We start from the raw sequence: 15,394 nt of genomic DNA on the forward strand, positions 1-15,394 counted from the left end.
ACCTTATTACACGGAACGATCATAATGCAAAAAATTGTTATATTGTTCGAATTTAAGCAATAATCGTTCCGTATGGATGCAGGTGAGGGTGGAAAAATCGTTAGTGTGAAGTCGATCGAATCTTTTAAGGCCACAGCGGCCAATATTAAAGGAGCAAGGGAACGTGTCAGCTATTACATGCTCCAACAGTGAGCGGGGAGGAGTGGGGGGGGGGGTAGCCCATACAAGATAACGGCGGTCTGCTGCCGCTGCACCTATTACACAGGGCGACGACCAGCAGACAACAATAAAAAACAACAATGTTGGCTGACTGTTGCCTTGTAACATTACCTATTACACCAATATGGCCGATAATCCCTTGGTGTAATAAGGCCTTTAAAGCTCAGCATAAAAATCATTGTTAATGGTTCGCTAATCTTCGGTGTATGTATACATCGTTCCTTCATTTACTGGTATCAGATGGAGTAAATGATCTTTGTAACGGTCATAACTAACGGCCATTGTTCCGTCTATTATGGTGACTGATTTCAGGTCGTTCCTAAGAACTCATTTGAAATCTTTTAGCGCTAATCGTCGAAAACTAAGGATGGCTTTGTCCGATAGGACCCCCGCTGTTCTGCAGTTACATCAATGAGGACAGCTCCATCCATACTCCATCCCAACCAGAAGATTAGCAGAAACACTACACAACGTGATGCGGGATCGGACACCAATATAAAGTCTTCCACCTTTTGAAAACACAAGGAAACCTGGGAAATGTAGTCACATAAAGGAGGAAAAAAAGGAAGTAGGATGTAATGCAACCATCAACCTGGGATACAACTAGATAAAGAGATGTGTGCCCCGGATTCACTGCGTCCTGTAATACACCGGACAACGGACTCCTTACCTTAGGGAGAACGTCCATCAAAGCTCAGCATACAGCTACACTGTGTAATCGCTTTATCAATGTGATGAACACAGACTGGAGGCCACCGCCACCACAGAACACACACAACATGACAATGCCTGGGATTGGCCTGTGATAGTTGTGCAATTCCTATATTTCCAAAACATTGCTCCAAAGACGGACAGAAACAGACAGAGAGACAGATAATTTCCTTCTTATTATCTTAATTCACAACAAGTAGTTCCTAAGCGGTTAATACACGTGAAAAATTCACTTGGCAGCAACTCGGACATCTTGAGATCTGGGCCAATAAACAAGCCGGGTCAGCAAAGACCTGAGGACGAGTGACTCAGAATATGGAAAATGGCGCCATAAATTACTTCGTAATAAATCACCACCACATGCTTATGACTGGGCTATATGGTGACTTAAAGGGGTTATCCACCCTTCGAAGAAATCAAACTAGGAGTCTCCAATGTAATAAGACAAAATGTTTACTCACCTCTACAATCCCACAGCAATCCAGAGGAGAAGTAATGGCGGGAGCCCCACACTTCACCATCAGCAAAAACATGATTGATGACCATTGTACATACGTGCCCAACTCCACCCAGGCTGCAGTGTTTGCGTGAATGCCATAGCCGCTGTAAATCCCCTATTACACAGGGCGACAGGTCAGCGCTCGCTTGCTCATCGTTCCCCACTCGCTGCCGCCACTATTACACGCATCGGCAGTAAGTGGGTGAGTACAGGGGGGGCAAGGGGGTTGGGCTTCGGGTTATCACTAGATCGTCCGGGCAGCCCATAGTGGATAGCTCCGGTCTGCTGCCGCCGCTCCTATTCCACAGAGCAACAGCAGCAGATCACTGCTATTAGTCATTTGTCTTTTAACATGTTGAAAGACAAAGACCAGCCAACATTGTTCATGTTGGCTGATGGTTGTCTTCTATTAGACGAGACAATTATCGGCCGTAACGGCAAGTATCGGGCGAATATGGATGATAACCGTTTTGTGTAATAGGGCCATAATATTTCCTCAATAGCAGGGGAACAAGGGATTGCAGCATGGCCCTTTGTAAGGCCTCATTCACATGGCCAGTGTTTTTCACAGAGCGTGATTTTGTCGGCTCCGTGACAACCACTGGACGTCTGTTGGAGGCGCTGGTGTTGTCTGCGGGAAAAGTGGGGGGGGGGGGCTGACAGGAGGAGGGAGAGACGGGAGTGGTGATGGGAGAGGGGGAGATAGGAGCACTGAGAGACGGGAGCGTGAATATAGTCTAGTAATGTCTTTGTTCGGTCTGTTGTTCAGCATATACAGATATACACCTGGACTATACAAGGTCACTACTAGACTATGGGTACTATTACACAAAGCGATTTTTCGACTATCAACGGTTAACGATAAACGAACTCAAAAGACCGCTATGGCGAATGGCCTGAAATCGTTCACCCAATTACACAGAATGATGATTGTTACTTATGATCGTTATTGCGCTGGTCTTGTCGTCTTATTACGAATGATTTTCAAACGATAAACGATAAAAATAGGTCCAAAATCTATTAAATGACCAACGATTTCTCGTTGGTCATTTAATCGTTGTCTGCTATTACACTAAACAATTTCTGTTCAAATCCGATCTGTTTAACGATTTTTCAAACGATAATCGTTCCGTGTAATACCACCCAAGGTTTTATCCAGTGAACTCAATGGGCCAATGCCACATAGGTTGGCTTTCTGCTGACATATGCCATGAATACAGGCTACTATGAGATGTATACATAGCCTTACATGGCAACAGGGACCGAAAATATTCTTACTTTAAAGAGATTGGAACTTCTGCTTAATAGACTCGTCTTGTTGGGGGGTTCAGGAGGATACAAAAGGTCATCTACTAAACACCCTGGTTCCCCCCACACACACACTACTGCAATATATCCTCTAAATAGTAAAACCAATGTACAAGGACATAAAGGACACCGATGACTCTGGTGAGATCTACAAGACACCCTGCAGACATTACTGAGATAACCTTCTCTGGTCTCCTGAATGGCGTCCTGCAGCAGGTGCCTGAATCCCAGAAATAACTGCACCAAATCTGCTGTGTATGAATTAACCCCCAATTCACCATCACTATATTCAGGAATGGCTTTGTCAGACGGGATATGAGACTGAGCCACCATCCCCCCTTCAAGCAGCCAGTGAGCCCGATGAGTACAGTATTATCCCAGCAATGTCACCGCAGCCCCCCAGAGACAAAGGCGTCCGCAGCCATTCCTCTGCCTTTGTCTAATGTGATATTGAAATGCGTCTTACTGTGTGCACTGAGCATTGTGAGCAGGATCAGCCGCATCCTTACAGGATCAGATACTGAATATATAACACAACCAAAATACATATAATAGATGCTAAATATTAACAAGAAATTCATTATATATATATATATATATATATATATATATATATATATATATATATATATATATATATATATATATACACATATATATCATAGAGGACGACAAGGACACAGGAGCTGGCCACACCCAGGATGAGACCAGGACAATACAGGGCTGTGGTGCTGAGCACAGATGTAGCAGAGCTGGCTCGGTCATTGACTGCTTTAGGATCGGCTGCAGATTTATCTGAGAACCGCATGATATAAACTCAGCTCTGCTACATCTAGAAGTGTGAGGTCAATGCATAATAAATAGTCTAGTGCTGGGCAAGGCATTATTCTGTATTCTGGAGACTCCATTGCAAACCACCGGACAAGACAACGCAGCATCCAGTGCTATTATGTCTGGTAAAACACCGGAAACCTACTAGATCCCATTAGTGTCACTGGGATCTGTCAGGTGCTATTCTTCTCTGGTGCCATCCCTGTCCTCAGGCTGTGTGGGATATTACAAGACATCACCATTCACTTCAATGGAACTGAGCTGCAGTACCACTTACAAACTGAGGACACGGGTGGCGCCATTTCTGGAAGAAAGTGGACACATTTTTCTAGACAGTCCATTTAAAAAAAGTTATTCAAGTTCAGAAACACATTGCTAGTTTCTTCCAGAAACAGCACCACCCTTGTCTTCAGTTTCTTAGTAGTATTGCAGCTCTGGTTCATTAAAATGAATGGAGCCTTGCTGTAATACCACATACAACCTGAGGACAAGAGTGGCGCTGTTTTAGGAAGAAAGCAGCTATGTTTTTCTAATGCTGGATAACTCCTTTTACACAGGCTAGAACTGCGAATAATCGGCCCATATAGGAGAGTCTACACAGCAACTTTGCTCAATCCAAGTCACATGACACGGCGGTCTACTCGCCACTTCTTTGCAATTTGTCTTTTTTTTTTTTTCTTTTATCGGCCAAACTGCAGCTGTGCTACGGACGTCTGACGGTCACAGACAAGCTGCACAACTATTGGTGCGTTTACACGGAACGATTATCGTTCGAATTTTCGCAATAACGATCACATTTGAGCGATAATCGGCTCGTGTAAAACACAGCGAACAATCAAACAATTGGGTAGTTGATCCCAACCTTGAGGGAGGTATTCGTTACAGTTTTATTTGAAGGCCTTAGGCCAAATATACCCTACTTGCCCAAAAGGTAAAACTTAGCTTTTATTGGTATGTTTATAAAAGTGAAAAGAAGAAGTGATTGTGTATATACAGTGTTAGTTTAAGATAGGCATACGCTCATATATCATACTTGTTTATTTAGCAAAAAGCGTTGGCGATTTTTGGTCTTGCAACTAGGAGGTATTATAGTACCACAGTGACCTTGTGGTTATATTTATTGTATAGTGATCCAATCAGGGGTGTATGTCTTATTCAGATCTTGATTAATATGTAAGGGTTAATGTATCCGGTATTGTGATATCGAGGGCCCGTGACAGCTTCACCGAGAAAAGATAAAACCTCTTACATATAATAGGAGTATTGGAGTATTTGCATACCCTCGATATGTAGGATCAATTAGCCTGCTAGTGCGTCGCACAACACAATTAGTGCATATACTGTACGGTATAGATATGTGTATTCAGAAGCAGCAACTGCCGTTATGGCATAGAACTGTTGTCTACTATAGTATCACTCTTATCAGCTATAGTATCACTGCCACCTAGTTAAGGCACTGGCAGTGGTATACAGCCTCAGTGTAGATATCGGTACAGTAGTCACTTCTGAGGGTATACTATTGCGGGATAGTCCGGATAAAAATTGATCGCCGCTGACTGCGTGCGATCACTGCGGCAGACTATAGGTATCGCCTCATACATGGGCTGTGCAGTCTAATATTTGTGCTAACCGCTATCAAAGGAGCAGTGGGATCAGAGTCCAACTGGAGTTGATCGCCGCATAAAGTATGCGATCACAATTTCCAGAGTCGGACTATTGATAATGGACTATGCGGTCTGAGTTTGTGCTAACCGCTGTCGAAGGGTTGGTGGAGTCAGAGTCCGACTGGAATTGATCGCTATCTGCGCGTACAATTCTCAGAAGCGGACTATTGACTGTATCCTATTGTGGGCCGTGTGGCCTCTTATAACGCTGACCGCTCACAACGGCGGGTTTGTGAATTGCGGTCTAACTCCAAACCCCCGACTCCCTCTAGTGTCACCTCTATCTGCCTATTGTATCTTCCCGATTACTATCGGCTATAACATGATATCTATACAGCGTATGACTAATTAAAATTTGCCATTGCCATCTTTCTAACTAGTTTCATCGGTCATCACCGACTTTCTCAAAGTATTGGCGATCGATTGGGCGAATTATCGCTCCATGTAAACGGACCATTATATGATAGGATTTGCTGTTGTGTGACTCGGATCACTGTGTTGCCCTTCTGTCCACAGCTGAAGAATCACACCGTCCACATAGGGCTGATCCACGGCTCTTCAGATCACTTCAATAACTTACTGCCAACAGTATCTGCTCACACAACCATCTAAGATGCCCATCATGTACATTCACCCGTAACCATCTGCCTGATGTGTAGTCTCTCCTTGACCTCTGACCCTAAAGGCCGGGACTCCACAAGACCTGTGAAAGAGTCTGGTGGGATCTGTACCAAGACCTCCAAGGATCAGACTCATCCCTCCCGCAGATCATGGACTGGCCAGTAATCTACAACCTTACAGGCCGAGTCACCACCTTCATCTCTCATGTTCCTCATATCTGCGGTGTGCCCTGGGGGGGGCGCTATCCTGCTGAAAGAGACCACCGCCAACACTGAAGAACACTCAAGGTCTGTACAATGGCTGGCTGGGTGGTAGCCTGGTAGGTGTCACAGTAACCTCCACCTGATGCCAGGACACAGGGCTCCAGAGCAGATCACCCCCTGCCCCCACCGGCATGTCTTCTTCCCATCTTGTTGCCAGTGATGCCCACACCCAGCCATCCATGGGCACCTTCCACCATTGCCCCATGGTCAGGAGCTGATGCTCAGTGCCCATCATATATAAGGGGTGGGGGCTCTGACTAATCTGCACCCACATACACAGTAAGCTGCCATGTCCTGTCTCACTCCTAGCAGTCCCAGCAGCAGCTTTTACAGCACCTTGCTTTACGGCAGTAGGATCAGAACAGGCAGGATATATACCTATATACCCCTATCTACACCTGTCACCAGGTCACTGGTCGCCCTCCTGGGGCCACTTACAGGTGGGGGTCACCTATAAGGCCGCCATTATGGAGGAGCTGTCACACACTCATCTCTTGTCACACTCACATAACTGACCGATCACGTGCTAATATATATATATATATATATATATATATATATATATATATACTTACGTCAGTGTAATGGCTGCTCAGGTGCTGTCATACATAACAGATACATATAATAGATGACACAACAATAACAACATCCCCCATGACAGGGGACACACCTCCAGGCTCCAGCACAGAGGCCCCCAGTATAAGCCGCCGCCACCTCACAGCCTCCTCTTACCGGGTACACGGGCCACTCTCCGATCCGAGCCGTCACCCCACAGAACGTCAGCGAGAAGCCATCTTGTCTCTCCGGCAAGCGGACAAACCGAGCTGATCATGTGACCAGGCAGTGTGACGCTCAGCAGCAGGTGGGCGTGGCCTTAGTGGGGAAGGACCAATGGCTGTATGCGAGGGGCGTGGTTACGCGGCACAGAGCCCTGACCCGAGCGGTCGCCTGCTGGGAGCTTGTGCGTGTTGCTATGGTAACTGATGGGGCTGCTCAGTCTGTAATGGAGTCAGTGATGGGAGTTGTGATGTACACAGCTCCCATCCCTGTACGCTGGGGCTCCGTTATACTGTATCAGGATAGACACTGGGCTCTCTATATTAATTGTGGATATGATAACATGTAATAAACAATAAGGCCTATTTTTTTTTTTTTTTCGTTGTGTGAGACTAGGACCACGCCTAGGACCATAAGGGTCCAGTCACAATGTCGTATTGACGATCTATAGAGACACCTACTAATTTATAGCGACAATCATGGATCAAGCTTGTTGCCGTGTGACCTTACAGTGGAAAAATGAGGAACCTATAGGGAACTACTATAGTGGTAAAAAAAAAAAAAACAATATAACTCCAAGTAAATCAAACTTCTGTGAAATCAAACTGTCCACATAAAAGGCAACACTGGTTGACAGTGGAAATTATTGGCAATTAGACCCACTCATATAAATAAAGGAATGGTTCTGCAGGTGGGGAGCACAGACCACTTCTCAGGACCTACGCTTTCTGGCTGATGTTTTGGTCACTTTTGAATGTTGTGTGCTTTCACACTGGTGGTAGCATGAGACTGCCTCTAGAACCCACACAAGTGGCTCAGGTAGTGCAGCTCATCCAGGATGGCACATCAATATGAGCTATGAGTATCAGTGTGCTGTCCAGAGGCTGGAGGCGCTACCAGGAGACAGGCCATTACACCAGGAGACGTAGAGGAGGCTGTAGAAGGGCAACAACCCAGCAGCAGGACTACTACCTCCACCTTTGTGCAAGGAGGAACAGGAGGAGCACTGCCAGAGTCCTGCAAAAAGTGTTTTTCCACTTTAATTTTGTGTGTGACTCCAAATCCATGCCTCCATTGGTTAATAAATTTGATTTCCATTAATGATCTTTGTGTGATTTTGTTGTCAGCTCATTCAACTTTGTACAGAACAAAGTATTCAATGAGAATATATCATTCATTCAGATTTAGGATGTGTTATTTGAGTGTTCTCTTAGTTTTTTTGAGTAGTGTATATATACAGCCATTGGCTATGTTTCCATTAAGCAAAAATAAGGGCAAATAACAGCTGTTACTTGCACTTATTACATTGTGGGAGCATAGGCCGTAGGTTATATTCATGTTTTCCATATCGGTCTTGGCAGTGAGACACCCTAATCGATCAAAACTTGTTAAAAGGCACACTATGACAGGTACACTTTAAACATGAAGCCAAAGTCACTCAGGAAGAGTCTAATCAGATTAGGCTGGGTTCTCATTTGCATAGAGCACCTTTATCAACAGATCCATTAACATTTAACTTTTTTTTTTGACAACAGCACTATTGGTGTAAAAAAACATTGTAACCATGACTGACCTCATTGAAGTGAAAAAGGGATCATCAGGGTCTTCCAAAAAAAACTTTGAACATGGAAACATGAAAGATTGTCGGCAGAAAAGGCCCCCCAGGTCCATCTAGTCTGCTCTTATATTATTTCCTTTCTTATTATCTTAGGATAGATATATGTGCAGTGTCGGACTGGGGAACCTTGGGCCCACCAGGGAATTTAATCCTAGGGGCCCACCCTACATATACCAGATATAACCAGCGTCAAACCTTTCACATTACTATAGTGACTTTGCACAGAGCTGTGGATGTGACCAGCGATACTAGCTCACTGCTAGTAACTTGTCAGTCACTCTATGCAAACAGCATAGTGTGCCACTTAATTTTCTTGAAAGTAGAAGTGTCATGAAACTAACAAATCTGAGGCAGCCAGGGGGGTGCGGGAACATAATAAGGAAAGTATACTTACCTGTCCCCATGCCCTCATAGCGCTTCAACGATATCCGACAGACGCAGGCCTCCTTCAGCTCCGCCAGCTGCAACGCCACATATTTGGCTGATGGATCATCTACTCAATCAGTGACTGGGACGGGACACCCCTGCAGGCAATCCATCAGCCGCTCCGTGACATTACAGCTGGAGGAGCCAGGGCTGAGATGTACACCGAGCCCGGGCAAAAATTACTTCTGACAGCTGTGAGAGAGACCCGAGAGCAGTGCTATGGGGGCACAGGGACTGGTAAGTATACCTTCTTTATTATCTTCACACACCCTACTGCCTGCCTGTCATTTGTTAGTTTCACAAGACTTCTTTAGGGAATCTGTCAGCTGTAATTCGTGTTCCAAACTGCTGACACTGTTAGATGCTGTTACATCAAGAAGACACATGGTACCTTACATATATTTGTTTGTGCTTCCATTGCATAGAAAATGTTTTTATTCTATGGTAGAAAGAGTCAAAGAGGCTTCTCTCTGCTTAAATGACACTTGGACGCTGAGTCCCCAGCAGGTTTAGGTATGGGAGGGGGAGTTACAAATTAGTGAACATAACGTGTACATACATATTACATACAAATATGCACAATATATACACACACATCATACACAGATATAAAGAAATGCACATTACCTATATGCATACATAGTACACACACACACACACACACACAAACACACACGATACGTACATCAAATCCTTAGGGATTTTATCAAATCCCTGATTTTATCATTTCCCTGCAACATATATATGATGTGTATTTATGGTGGTGTCCATGTTGCTATGTTATGCTATGATTAGTGTGACCCTGTCACTTGAAAAAAACCTTTGACAAGTGCAGATATAGGTATTAACCTTGCGATGTGTGTTTTTTCTTCGAGATTTGTGTGCCCCTTTAGTCCAGGGATATGCACATACATGCAGAAGTTCTACTATCCACTGCTCCATCCTACTTGTGTGCATTGTGCCGGTGATAGATCTGTGTAGCAGGCAGATGTCCAGCTTTATGATTTTGCAATATGTGATGGACTCCCAACTCCCAAGCATAATAAGTTACACCAAAGAATGCAAAATAAAGACACAACACATTGTAATCAGGTGTCAAAGGCTCCCAATTTTATTTAAAATTACATGACACTGAAAATGGCAGACCCCCGACTCATGAAGAGTCACCCACCAGCACTCAGGCGAGGAAAAAACCCCTGTGGGGGAAACCTCGAGGGAGCCATGGCTGGAGAGCTGCCCCTCCCCTGGGCTTAGAGGGTAATACCATACTATATATATATATATATATATATATATATATATATATATATATATATAATAAACTGGATGTGAGAGAGATTTGGCTGCAATATCTGTCACCTTATTGATGGACGGCGGATGTATCTCTTCTCCTTCACAGATCCAGGTCCACTTCTCAAAAAGATGGAGAATTGATGAAGGGGTAGTTTAAAGCAGACCACCCCTTTTCCCCTGCTAGAACCTCCAAATTACATCAAGGGTAGGGGGCAGTAAATTAGTCAAGCTCAAGGTCCTCTGGCTCATCCAAGATGGCACTGATCAGGGTGCGGTGCATTGCTTTATGGAACCTTCTTTATGACATAAGCGCTTGTCATCACAGTGCACGGTTGCCGTGGTTACTGCAGGCAAACACATCTGAAGCATTAACCCATTAATGGCTGGCAATGCGCTTACTGGCAATACTGCCGAGGTCACTAAACACACTTGTGACCAAGCAAACAGCTTATGGTTAGGCCGCACTAAGAACATGGTTTGATGTTTCCCATAGCGACTAATCACAGCTCAGCTTTCGTTTCTCAAATTACTCTGGTAAAATAAAAGCTGAACTGTGATTGGTTGCCATGCGCAACTTAGACAGTCTAACTTGCCCATAGCAACCAATCAGAGCTCAGCTTTAACTTTATAAGAGCTTGTTAACATATGGTGAAACACAGGTGAGCTGTGATTGGTTGCTATAGGCGAATCAGATTGTGTTTTGTCTCTGGCAGATTGATAAAGCTGCTCCAGTGCTGTAAAGCTTATGATGAAGATGGTGGTGATGATGATGAGAGGCAGTAAGTGACCAGGTGAAAGGCCTGTGCAGCAGTGTTGGATGATTATATGTCATCCTGGAGCTGCCAGACAGGGACGCCCACCTCCTGTTTGGGGGCCCACCAAAGGGTAGGGCCCACCGGGGGATTCCCCTGCTCCCCTGTGGGCCAGTCCGAGCCTGTATATGTGTATCCCAGGCATGTTTACATTCAGTTATTGTAGATTTACCAACAACATCTGCTGCATCTACTACTCTTTCAGTAAAGTAATTTTCTCATGTTGCTTCTCATCTGTCCCCCAACTACCTCAGATTGTGCTCTCTTCTTCTTTTGTTCAGGGTGCGGATGCAGCACAGCTGTCATAACTGGTATAAACAGGCCCTAAGCATCCTCCTGTTACCTGTGTTGAACCGAAATTGCCAGCCCTGACCATTACCGTTACCTGTGTTGACCTCTGCCTAATTAACTGTGGAAGGTTAACAACTGGAACATTACAGATAGTAAAATAAAGAATGAGACACTAATATTGGTTGTGCTCCCTCAACTTATGGTCGTACTACACAGCACAATAGTGAGGAGGAAGCGAACACCAACCTGTCTTGTCAGCACTCACTTCCTCCTTAATCCCTGATCGCTGCCAGTGCTAATACACGCAGAGACAATGAGCAAGGAGCAGAGAGAGGGACCATGGTGAGCAGCCCAGACAATCCTTAGATCGTCCGGGCTGCCCATTGAAGTCAAAAGCGCCATCCAAGCAGCACACAATCGCTGATGTGACTGGGCCATTTCAACATGTTGAAAGACCACGATCAGCCGACTTTGTGCATGTCAGCTCATTTTGATCTTTTAACATGACCTATTACACCAAAAGACTATTGGCTGGAACAGACGGTAATCAGCCAACTACGGCCGATAATCGCTAGGTGTAATAGGACCTTAAGTTAGTGGCTTTGCTTCAGCGGACCTTTGAACGGAGCCTGGTTAAGTATGCACCCCTATACTTGTACTGCACTGACTGCTTTGCTGACGACCCGGCCTGCTGACTATGTATACTCAGCCTGTTCCCCAATACCTTGCCCCAAATTGGTCTGGTTCTTGGGGACCAGCTGCTGCTTAAACTAATACCACACATGTGGAGTTGGGGTGTCCGACCACGGTGTTGCTAGTCTAGTCTGTACACCCCTTCCATATAGCTGTACTCAAAGTTCAGTGGTAATGAAGTTATGCCTAGGTTTTGCCACTGGATGTCGCTAGTATATATATCTGTATTTGTAAATTGCACAGCTGTGGTGAGCAAGGGGTTATTGTTTATTTGTTATCTGTGCAACGATGAGAGCTCTTCCTTTTCTCCACCTATCTCTGTCCTCTTCTTTTTTTCTGCACTCTCTTCACCGCTCACGGGGATTAATGCATACTCTGTAGCGGGTTGTCACATGGGGAGAGGAAGTGCACACCCACACTTATCAGTCTTATCTAAGTCTCGGTAGAGAGAGGAAGCAGGACAAGACGGTCCCTGCTGTAGTCCAGTTGGGCCCTGGATCTGCCAGGTCCCCCACCAATTCCGGTGTAGTCTATTCTGGAGTGTGGTAGTGGACTGAGTGTGGTAGGTGGACCTTGAAAGCGACAACTATTTCAACTATGCGGTGCTAAACCACTCAAGAGAGGACAAATCAGGGATCATCCCCAACCCACGCTGTTGAACTCTAAAGGTGCAGGACAGTATTCTAAAGCTAGAGGAACTGATCCGGATAGATCACAGTGCAGGTGTAACCAGGTAATCTTGGCCACCTAGCTCAACTCAGGTAACAGGGACTGGGGCTTGTGTCACCTTGTTAGGACGGGTCACCCAAAACTGCAGGGCAATAGGTGGTATCACAACAGAGGTCAAAAAATGGGCACAAGTATACTTCTACTCTCAAGTATTTTCAAGTATTCTACTTCTTCTAAAGTTCTGGCAGAGCAAATTTCTAAACTGGGTTGGGACTCTCGAGACAAACTCCTCTCCTCTACTGTGAACTTACTCTACTTCTCAGCACGCAACCAATTCAGCACTGCTATTATACATCTAAAGCTCTCAGCACAGATCTTGTTTAGTCAAGTCAGAAGTCTATTGTCAGTTGGTGTACGAAAGTGTTCCCTCAGTTAAGAAGAGTTTATTTATGATAACAGGACTCAGTGGTTATTGCTCAAGCACCTACACAATAGTTACACCGTCTTTGGGTCATCTCCCCTTTCTGTGGGTGGTGGTACTGACAGTGCGGGTGGGTCACAGCTCCTCTCCGGACCACCGTGAGGGACCCCCTCACTAGAGATGAGCGAACCGGCCGAGGTTCGGGTTCGTATGAACCTGAACTCTCGGCTTCTGATTCCCGCTGTCTGCCCGCTCCGTGGAGAGGGTGGATACAGCCTGAGGACCGCCTAGAACTAGGGCTATGGCTGTATCCCAGTTTTCCAGGCGATCCTCAGGCTGTATCCACCCTCTCCACGGAGCGGGCAGACAGCGGGAATCAGAAGCCGAGAGTTCAGGTTCATACGAACCCGAACCTTGGCCTGTTCGCTGATCTCTACCCCTCACAGCCCGGAAGGTCACTGACCACAGGGGAAAGGGTATAGCCAGCCATCCTAAACTAAAAGCAGGTGTGCCTCCAAGACCTGTGTGCCCAAATGGCACTGGTGTTACGACAACCCCCCATCAGGCTGAGCTATACTCCGGCCAACCACCACAGTAGTGCTGTCACACAGCACCATCTGGCTAGAGACTGGTCGAGCGCACTGCCACAGAGTGACCTGGTGCCCTCTAGCTGCAGAAATCCAGCTTCCACATCCTGGAGTGGGATGAAGGGTCAAGATCTTGTGGACACTTATACTCCACACCCAGGTGTGGCCCAAAGCCAAATTAGTTAAAGGGAACCTGTCACCCCCCGTGCCGGGGTGACAGGTTCCCGACCCCCCGTTAGAGACCCCTATACTTACCTCATCGCGCCGGGTCCCGCTTCTGAAGATGGTCGGGTCCCGGAGATCTCAGCCGCCGCAGCTCGGCGCGGGCTGAGAGATGAGTCCAACACCCATAGAGAATGACAGGAGAGTCCAGCGCTCCGTCATTCTCTATGAGCGTTGGACTCATCTCTCAGCGCGCGCGCCGGGCTGCGGCGGCTGAGATCTCCGGGACCCGACCATCTTCAGAAGCGGGACCCGGCGCGATGAGGTGAGTATAGGGGTCTCTAACGGGGGGTCGGGAACCTGTCACCCCGGCACGGGGGGTGACAGGTTCCCTTTAAGTAGCACCAGCGGGTCCACACTCGCTGTCTGTTATGGTCCTTTTACACGGAACGATTATCGTTCGTTTATGCACGATAACAATCGCATTTGAGCGATAATCGTTCCTTGTAAACGCTGCAAACGATCAAGCAATAAACGAGAAATCGTTCATTTTGATCTTTCAACATGTTCTCAAATCATCGTTGGTTGTTTGCAAAAAATTCACAGATCGTTCAGTGTAAACAGTCATTCAATGATTTCCCCTATGTGTGAGATAGGCTTAAGCGATCGCAATAACAATCTCAAAACGATTATTCCGTACAATGCATCGTTCCGTCTAAACGCTGATCGTTATAAAAAAAACATTGTTCATTCAAAATCGTTAATCGTGCGATCGGGCGAATTATGGTTCTGTGTAAAAGTACCATTACACCCTGGCTGGATCTTGTCTCTGAACTCTAGCCCTACCCCTGAGTCCTGAGTGATGTCACCAGGGCCGGCCTTAGGGAAGATGGCGCCCCGTGCGAAACTTTCTTTTGGCGCCCCACCCCCCGCCCCTGTTGATACCCCCTTATGGTGACATACACTAAATCTTACAGCCTCCCACCCCTCCAGACAACCCCCACAATAAAACCACAAACATGACGGGAGGCTGTAGTATTTAGATACGATATACTAAATCCTACTACAACGAGTGCCACCCCTAAACCCCAGCCCCCCAAACCACCCGACCCCCGATAGTAGTACGATCTATGATTTATCAAACATGGTGTAAAGTGAAACTGGCTCAGTTGCCCCTAGCAACCAATCAGATTCCACCTTTCATTTTCCAAAGAGTCTGTGAGGAATGAGAGGTGGAATCTGATTGGTTGCTAGGGGCGACTGAGCCAGGTTCACTTTACACCATGTTTGATAAATCTCCCCCTATCTATCTATTATCTATCTATCATCTACCCCCCCAACTGTTATATATGTGACCTTTTCATCACTTTTTGAAATTTTCTCTGAGATGTGACTTCACTAAAAAACAGCAAATTTGGACTTGGCCTGTTGGGATATGCTGGGTGCAGTAGTTATGCACTGTTTAGCTGTTGGGGTATGATGGGGGCAGTAGTTATGCACTGTTAAGCTGTTGGGGTATGATGGGGGCA

The 15,394-nt window shown here is 45.9% G+C and overlaps 1 protein-coding gene across 2 annotated transcripts in view; it reads right to left on the bottom strand.

Annotated features, from left to right (window-relative positions):
• The window catches only part of KIDINS220 (kinase D interacting substrate 220), a 99,978-nt gene extending 92,999 nt beyond the window's left edge, over positions 1–6,979 (bottom strand). The window contains exon 1 of one of the 2 annotated variants that reach the window (XM_069975703.1): positions 6,849–6,979. The gene's annotated coding sequence lies outside the window, so the exon portion shown is untranslated. The remainder of the gene's footprint in view (positions 1–6,848) is intronic. The other variant, XM_069975702.1, reaches the window with a different exon arrangement.
• Positions 6,980–15,394: the final 8,415 nt, after the last annotated feature.

Source organism: Dendropsophus ebraccatus, chromosome 6 (assembly GCF_027789765.1).
Source record: "Dendropsophus ebraccatus isolate aDenEbr1 chromosome 6, aDenEbr1.pat, whole genome shotgun sequence".
In the NCBI taxonomy this organism is placed as follows: Eukaryota; Metazoa; Chordata; class Amphibia; order Anura; family Hylidae; genus Dendropsophus; species Dendropsophus ebraccatus.